Consider the following 8,869-nt stretch of genomic DNA (forward strand, 5'->3'; position numbering starts at 1 on the left):
CAATTCTTTGAGATGAGTGGAGACCGGTGATTCTGGTGGCTGCTTATCATCTTCTCTCTACGACAGTGGAAATATTTCAAGATATGACTTGTTCTACTTAGCAATGCGGATAGATGGGGCATCGAAGCCTCATACAAGGGCAAGGAGCTCATATTAAAACTGAAAGAGGTTGTTCGATCCCAAAATCCATTTTTTCTCTCTCCACGCTAATCTGTGCTGTATTGCAATGTAATAAAAACTCCCATAAGGTTAGTGTTTTGTTTGTACCTTTCGTTCCTCCGGAATTTCACTTTTTTGCTGACATGTTCGGCAGCTTCCTGTGCTTTTCTTTCTCCGATCAAACCCATGATGCATTTCACTGTCCTCACCGAGTTAGCCCCGCCCTCTGCACACTCATTGGTTGTTAGTATCTGCCCTGGCCCCACCCCACTCATTGGCTGTTAGTATCTTCCCCAGCCCCACCATCTACACGCCCACTTTTTCCTTTTGAAGAGTGACATGTCAAGCCTGGCGTGTCAGGGTGAGGATACTTATAAGCCATGCATGCTCCTCTGGGGAATTACATTTGCAAATTGTCTCTGAGGAGACAATTTGCATATTTAATTCCAGCTTTGGAAATGACAGCAGTGATCCTAGGAAGTGCAGCACAGATTACCTCCACCGTACATCACATCTATAATTCTAATAAACCGGTTACCTGTCCCACACATTACCCCTATATACCTACATATATGCATTACATATATACCTACAGTTTATATGTCAACTTTTATCTCATCTTTTATTACAAGCATACACACATGTATATGTAAAGCGAGGTCTATATGCATCTCACTATAGATATGTATATCATCATATATAATGATATGGAAGCAGTGTCGGACTGGGAAGCCGAGGGCCCACCAGTAACCAACTCCAGGGCCCCACTTTTCAGCTACATACAGATGTGACATTATCCTCAATCATAAATTTCTGTAACAATGACCTGGGCAGATTGGTAAATCAATAAGATGTCGCCTCTGTCTGTACATAGTGATTCATGTATATCGTGCCCAGTACAGCTCATATAAGAGAGTGGTGGCCCAGTGCTATACAGCGGCCCACCGAAGGATTCTCCTGTTCTCCTATGGGCCTGTCCAAGCTCCATGGTAATCGGAATAAGGTCATGATGGCATTCAAATGTCAGCTGAAGAAATTTGAAGGACTCTGGTTTGGCTACACTATATCCTGCTAATCTTTTAGCTGAAGTCTCTATATTATACACTTCATATATATGCAAACACATGGATGCATTCATTGTTTTACATATATAAAAATGTAACCATGAGTAGATATATATATATATATATGTGTTATCAAAACATATGCTTCTTTCTCCACTAACGAGCCACTTCTCTCATTCCTTTCCTTCTCAACTCCTCATTCGCACTGAAAAAACAGCTCAAATCGGTTTAACTCAGAACTGAGGAATCAAATTGCAATTGTTTATCAATGTGTCATTCCAAAAGTTATGACAAACAATAGCCATAGATTAGGTGATGAATTGCAAATTGGTGGGGGTCCAACCCATAGAACCCCTGATGATATTGATAACAAGAAATGTACGCCCTAGGATTAGAGCTGTGACAGCGCAAGTCAAAGCGGCAGACAAAAAAAAAAACAATGGAAATAGGCTATATTCAGCTACCTTTTTTGATTATGGAGAAATTGAGCACCTGTGTGAGCTCTGCTCCAATCTGACAGCGCATTTTAGAGCCTTGTTCTTGATTCTGGTGGTAGTTTCCAACGTTTGGACCCCAACCATTTAATAAACCATTAATGTTGTAAATAACAATGTAAAGTCCATGTAGAGGGGGGAGCAGGTCAATATACAGTAGATTGAGACAGGGTACTGTTGATTTCTAATAAGTGTTTTATAACACCTCAGTGCTGGATTGACAGCTACACTGCTCAGTACTGCTGTGTAATGTCCTCCACGCTGCTGATTCTTCTGTACTTGTGCTGCAGAGAAACAAGATAACAGGAATCCCTCATGTCTCTGTGTTCTCTGTAGTGGAAACATCATAGCAACTAGTCTGAGAGACATATGAAGATCACAGATAGAGTCTGCAGAGGGGAAAGTTAGAGAACAATGCAGGATACAAGTCATACAATGGCTAGAAATAATGTTATTCACCATGTACACTCACATGACGGCGTATTCTGACCAGTCACCTATAGTCACAGCTGCATTTTCAGTAAGGGTATGTGCACACGGGGCGGATTCTGCTGTGTTGTACAGTACCTTTATTTCCTATGGAAATAAAAAAACGCTGTGCACATGCTGCGGATTTTTCCGTGCGGTTTTGCTGCGGTTTACAATCCGCAGCATGTCAATTCTTTAGTGCAGAAACGCTGCCGTTTCACACCTCATCCATTATGAGGTGTAAAACCACAGGGCAAAACTTTAGTCCTGCGGCTTTATCTGCGGTTTTTACTACAAAATCCGCAGAGCCAAAAAACTCTGTGTGCACATAGCCTAATTCCTCTACACAGGAGGCGTAATATATGTTCTTCCTAATCAAGCAGTGGCATACAATAGATATGGTGCATATACAAGGGGGATCACATTAGAAGTTACACACAATCAGTCAAACATGTCATCTCAGTGATTCAGGACAAGCAAATATCAAGTATCAGACTCATTTGTAATTACGGTAAAGCAGAAGATGGCTGAAATTGTAGGCACAATATCATGTTGCTTGGACATGCTCATTTACATAGCACGAGAAATCCCATCTGGGATTGAACTCAGCGTGACTTGGACTTCAGTACAGTATTTCTTCTGCCGAGACAACAGCAACATGTCGGGTTCCTCTGAGTGCAGTCACATGCAGAAACCATTCATTCTCCTGATGGGTCTACCTTTATGTCTCTAGAAAAAAAATCACAAAAATTGCGCTTGGTTTGAGTTGGTATACATGCAGCATATAAACGCATGTTCACATTGGCCATAAAGCATACAAAACCTACAAAAGACAAAATGAGAAAAACCCTGCTGTAATTAAATAAATAGAAAGCAAAAGTTCATCTAAGTAATACAGAGTTATTAGTAATACTGTATTTGATCGAATATAGCATAAAAGCCGTCCCACCATCGACAAGGTGACTCTGTGGTCGGGGAGGTCCTACACTGTCTAATATTAAAAACCTTATCATGTGTCAAAATTGATGTCTGTGTGAATAAGGGCAGGCAAAAGGACCGTGTCCCAACCAGTAGACACCAGACAGGGGAAGCCTTTAAATACAATTTCCAGCTCAGGAGAGGGAGGCCACACCCTGGCTTGCACAGAATGCAAAAATACAAAGGAAAAAACACAAACATTGAGCTTGGTTTGAGTTGGTACACATGCAGCATACATGCAGGAAATTGTATCTAAAGGCTTCTCCTGACTGGTGTCCACCGGGTTTTTCTCATTTTGTCTTTTGTAGGTTTTTCATGCTTTAGGTCTCTAGGCTGTCAGCAGCCGCCCATTGGCTGACAGTGACATACAATTATGTCATATTGCATCAGAATAATAAGTCAGGAGTTTAATTCTAAGCCATGAAACAATCAATATACATTGTATGTGACTATCAAGCATAGATGTAAGGTAACAGGAATGCGGGATGCAGTGACAAGACGCAGGCAGATTTATTTACAGGGGAATACTCCACGCAGGGAGGTAAAGGGTTAAACAGGGGAGACAAACAGTACATAAAGACAAAGGATAACTCGAAGTGAAGAACAACGGTTCAAATATCGGCAGTTTGTTAGGCCAGGAGTAAGCAAGTTCCTGAACGGCAGCTCCTGCTGCGAATTCGATGGTACCGGCAACGGCCGACGCGGTGTCCTTAATAATGGTGTCCAGCACACAACAATACCTCATCTTCTGGTAACAGTGGTCAGTGCCCGGTACCATCCACTGCCCCTAGTCCATATACTGTGGTGGCTAAACAACGTGAGAGCCACAGTCCTGTACGAGCCCAAAGTGGCTCTGGAAGTATACAATGGTCAAGTCGCAAGTCTCTGGTTTAAGATTTACTAGCACAGTCAGAGTGTAGGTTACCTTCTTGCTCCCGGTCTCTTTCAGGCGGCGCACACACGGTACTCACGATCCTGAAGTGTCTGGCTCCTGGCTTTATGCCGTCTCTCTCTCTCTCTGGTCCCCGTGGTCGACGGCGGTCTCTGGTCTGTGTGGGGCTTGTGCTCCCCGGAAGGAGCACTCCTCTCTCTCGCTGCTGCAACACTCAGCTCAGCTATTCTCTGCTGGCACGGCTCTGCTCTGCACGGCTCTCTGCAGGTGACGGGGGCTCCTTCTATATGGCCCGTCACCACACCGGTACACTCTGATGGGGAAGCAGAGTGCGCTGCTCACTGCTCTGCACGCTGCTCTCTGCCAGCGCCAGACTGACCCGCTTTGCGTGCTATATCCTTTTATACCTCTGCTGCTGCGCGCCCTTTTCTGGCTCTCGCCACCCTTCTCCGTCCCCAGAAGGTCCTCCTTGCTCTGATTTCCCCCAAACAGCAGGGGAAGGTCCACCCCACTCAGGCTTCCCCCTGGGAACACAGGATGCAGCCTTTCTAGTTCCAGACCCGGCATGCAGGTACCCGCGGTCCGGTCTACCTCCTTACATAGAGACAGGACCGGTTTTAGACAGATTGGGGCACTAGACAAAATTCAAAGTGGGGCCCCCATGTCCATATAAAACACATACATGTTACACTGATATCAGTGTCACCAGTGTTTTCAATCAGTGTACCGTCTGCAGCCCAGTGCCGAGACTGGCAGAGACCCCTGGAGCCACAAGACCCCTGCAGCCCAGTGCTGAGACTGGCAGAGACCCCCGGAGCCACAAGACCCCTGCACCCCAGTGCCGAGACTGGCAGAGACCCCCAGAGCCACAAGACCCCTGCAGCCCAGTGCTGAGACTGGCAGAGACTCCCGGAGCCACAAGACCCCTGCAGCCCAGTGCTGAGACTGGCAGAGACCCCCGGAGCCACAAGACCCCTGCAGTCCAGTGCTGAGACTGGCAGAGACTCCCGGAGCCACAAGACCCCTGCAGCCCAGTGCCGAGACTGGCAGAGACCCCCGGAGCCACAAGACCCCTGCAGCCCAGTGCTGAGACTGGCAGAGACTCCCGGAGCCACAAGACCCCTGCATCCCAGTGCTGAGACTGGCGAAGACCTCCAAAGCATCAGTGCTGGAGCTGCGGGGGATTTATCAATTCATGCTAATTATTTTTACATTCTCAGAAAACCCATTAAGTCTGTTCACAATCACCATTTTGCTGCGGATTAATCTACAGTGTTGGCAGGAAATATTCAGCTTTTAGCAGCCTTTTCACTTGAATTTTTGTGTCCCATCATTTGAATAAGGAAAAAACGCTGCAAAAATACAGATAGACGACATGCATCAGATTTTTTTTTATTTTTTTTTAAATGTCTTCTGGCTGTTGTCTGTGTCTGGCTGCTGCACAGGGAGAGTGCGGAATAGTATAGTAGACTGCACGATTCCACACAATAGTATATTAAGCCCTGTTCACACTGCACTTCTGCAGTGCGTCCGGGGCCCTGCCTGAATCTCTATAAAATAGGATTCACGTAAATCCCCAACGAGGCCACAGACGGCACTGACACAAGCAGAGGCCTAATGAATGGTTTTTGTGAAATTGACCGATTTATTTTCTTAGGCCGGGTGCACACGATCAGGAATTGGCAGCGCTTTGGACGCAGCACATGTCCGTTGCCGGCTATTGAACCATGCAGATTCACTGGGTCCAATACATTGTATGGGTGAGATTTATCACATCTCAACGAGATAGACATGTTGCGATCTGGAAAGACGCGCCGCATGTCCGTCTCTGCGGGTGAGCTGCTGGTGTCTGTAGACGCATAGTGGGCATGGGATTTCTTGAGATCCCATCCACTATGCTGTAACATCTGGACACTGCACAAGTACACAGCGTCCAACCCGCACCGATTACTGATCGTGTGCACCTACTCTCAGAGTCTGGTTGTGGGGTTTTTTTGTCTAAAAGTGTTCACTTTTCTGTGGCTGTTGGAACACACGGACACGTTCAGAAAAAAAACTTCACATGTGGAATTCATGTGAACTCCATTCCTGTCATTGGAATCTGTGGCTCTATACAGGATTCAGGCAGAACACACTGGGAGCAGTAAAGAAAAGACAGTGTGAACAGGCCCTAATATAAGACACAGGCATTAGACATACAGTATTTTTCGGATTATAAGACACACTTTTTGTCTTGGAGGTGCATCTTATAATGCAGATATACCTTACCGGCCATGGTGGAGCAGGGTTTCTGCAGGCCGCAGGCTGGTATGAAGGGGTGATCGCATGTGCGGCGCGCCTCTGCGGGTGTTCGGTGCTGCGGCTGACATTTTGTGAAAGGCCAGAGCCCCCGCAGTTGCATGGTTTCTTATGGGGTGGACTCCAGGGAAAATGGCTACCAGAGGCGGCGCATGCGCAGATGGAGATCTCGGCACCAAGATCTCGGGAGATGAGATTTCAGTGCTGAGATTTCATCTCCTGAGATCTTGGTGCAGAGATCTGCATCTGCGCTGCCCCTGACAGCCATTTTCCCAGGAGTCCACCACATATAGGAAACCATGCAACTGGGGCGGCACGGTGGCTCAGTGGTTAGCACTGTAGCCTTGGGTCCTGCGTTCAAATCCCACCAAGGACATCTGCAAGAAATTTGTATGTTCTCCCAGTGTTTGTGTGGATTTCCTCTTGGTACTCTGGTTTCCTCCTACATTCCAAAGATAGGGAATTTAGATTGTGAGCGCCATTGGGGACAGTGCCACTAATGTCTGTAAAGCGCTGTGTAATTAATAGTGCTATATAAATGAGTTAAAATAAACTGAGGGAGTTCTGGCCTTTCACAAAATGTCGGCAGCAACGCTCCACTCTTGCCTCCTCCAGCATCGACCCTGGGACCCCACTTCACCGCAGCCACCACCCTCCGGTAAGCAATAAGACGCATGGATTATAAGAAGTACTACCATTTTATTAAAAAAAAGTTTTTTTTTCCTATTTTTCGCCTCAAAATTTGGGGTGCATCTTATAATCCGGAGCGTTTTATAATCCGTAAAATACGGTAAACTACTGATTCCTATTATGGCGACACTACAATTTCAGAACTATATATGCAGCACATATACACAGATACACACTATACATGTACACAAATTATATATACTTTATGAATATAGAAACATACACTATATACTGTATATACAGTATACAGACACATACAGTGTGTAAAGGCACATATATAAGGTATATATACAGTATGCTCACATACATATACAGTTTATATATATTTACACAACTAGCTGAAGAGCCCGGCGCTGCCCGGGCATGGTAAATAACTGTGACAAGTTATAGAAAATTATAATTATCCTCCATCCCATAGTCCCGTGCCCATATACCCATCACACATATCCACGATCCCATAGGCCCGTGCCCATATACCCATCATACATATCCTCCATCCCATAGTCGAGTGCCCATATACCCATCATACATATTCTCCATCCCATAGTCCCATGCCCATATACCCATCATACATATTCTCCATCCCATAGTCGAGTGCCCATATACCCATCACACATCCTTTATCTCATAGTCCAATGCCCATATACCCATCATACATATCCTCCATCCCATAGTCCCGTGCCCATATACCCATCATACATATCCTCCATCCCATAGTCCCGTGCCCATATACCCGTCATACATATCCTCCATCCCATAGTCGCGTGCCCATATACCCGTCATACATATCCTCCATCCCATAGTCCCATGCCCATATACCCATCACACATCCTCCATCCCATAGTCCCGTGCCCATATACATATCCGCCATCCCATACTCCCGTGCCCATATGCCCATCAAACACATCCTCCATCCCATAGTCAAGTGCCCATATACCCGTCACACATCCTCCATACCATAGTCCCGTGCCCATATACATATCCGCCATCCCATAGTCCCGTGCCCATATACCCATCACACATCCTTTATCTCATAGTCCAATGCCCATATACCCATCATACATATCCTCCATCCCATAGTCCCGTGCCCATATACCCATCATACATATCCTCCATCCCATAGTCCCGTGCCCATATACCCGTCATACATATCCTCCATCCCATAGTCGCGTGCCCATATACCCGTCATACATATCCTCCATCCCATAGTCCCATGCCCATATACCCATCACACATCCTCCATCCCATAGTCCCGTGCCCATATACATATCCGCCATCCCATACTCCCGTGCCCATATGCCCATCAAACACATCCTCCATCCCATAGTCAAGTGCCCATATACCCGTCACACATCCTCCATACCATAGTCCCATGCCCATATACATATCCGCCATCCCATAGTCCCGTGCCCATATACCCATCACACATCCTCCATCCCATAGTCAACCATTATGACAAAATGAGCGGCGGCAGGGCTTGCAACCTATGATTCCATTAGCGTCGCCATGGCAACCATTGTGACATTATAATGAGGGGCGGGGCTTGATACGCACACACTGCTTCCCCAGTATGCAAATAGGGGCATTGTGACATCACAATGAGGGGCGGGGCTTGACAGACACACACTTTTTCCCCCAGTATGTAGATAGGGGCAAAATTGTTTGGTGAATTGGAACGCGCGGGGTTAAAATTTCGCCTCACAACATAGCTTAGGACGCTCTGGGGGTCCAGACGTGTGACTGTGCCAAATTTTGTGGCTGTAGCTGCGACGGTGCGGATGCCTATCTCGGACATACAAACATACAGTGGGGAAAAAAAGTATTTA

General features: G+C 46.2%; 1 long non-coding RNA gene across 1 annotated transcript; it reads right to left on the bottom strand.

The window, feature by feature from the left end:
* Positions 1 to 1,450: 1,450 nt before the first annotated feature.
* LOC141096697 (uncharacterized) lies at positions 1,451 to 5,426 on the bottom strand. Its single transcript, XR_012233755.1, has 2 exons — positions 4,089 to 5,426; positions 1,451 to 2,914 (listed from the first exon to the last, which is right to left on the bottom strand). It is a non-coding gene; the product is annotated as an uncharacterized lncRNA (long non-coding RNA).
* Positions 5,427 to 8,869: the final 3,443 nt, after the last annotated feature.

Source organism: Dendrobates tinctorius, unplaced genomic scaffold, assembly GCF_039654945.1.
Source record: "Dendrobates tinctorius isolate UK_male_01 unplaced genomic scaffold, ASM3965494v1 ptg000078l, whole genome shotgun sequence".
Taxonomy (NCBI): Eukaryota; Metazoa; Chordata; class Amphibia; order Anura; family Dendrobatidae; genus Dendrobates; species Dendrobates tinctorius.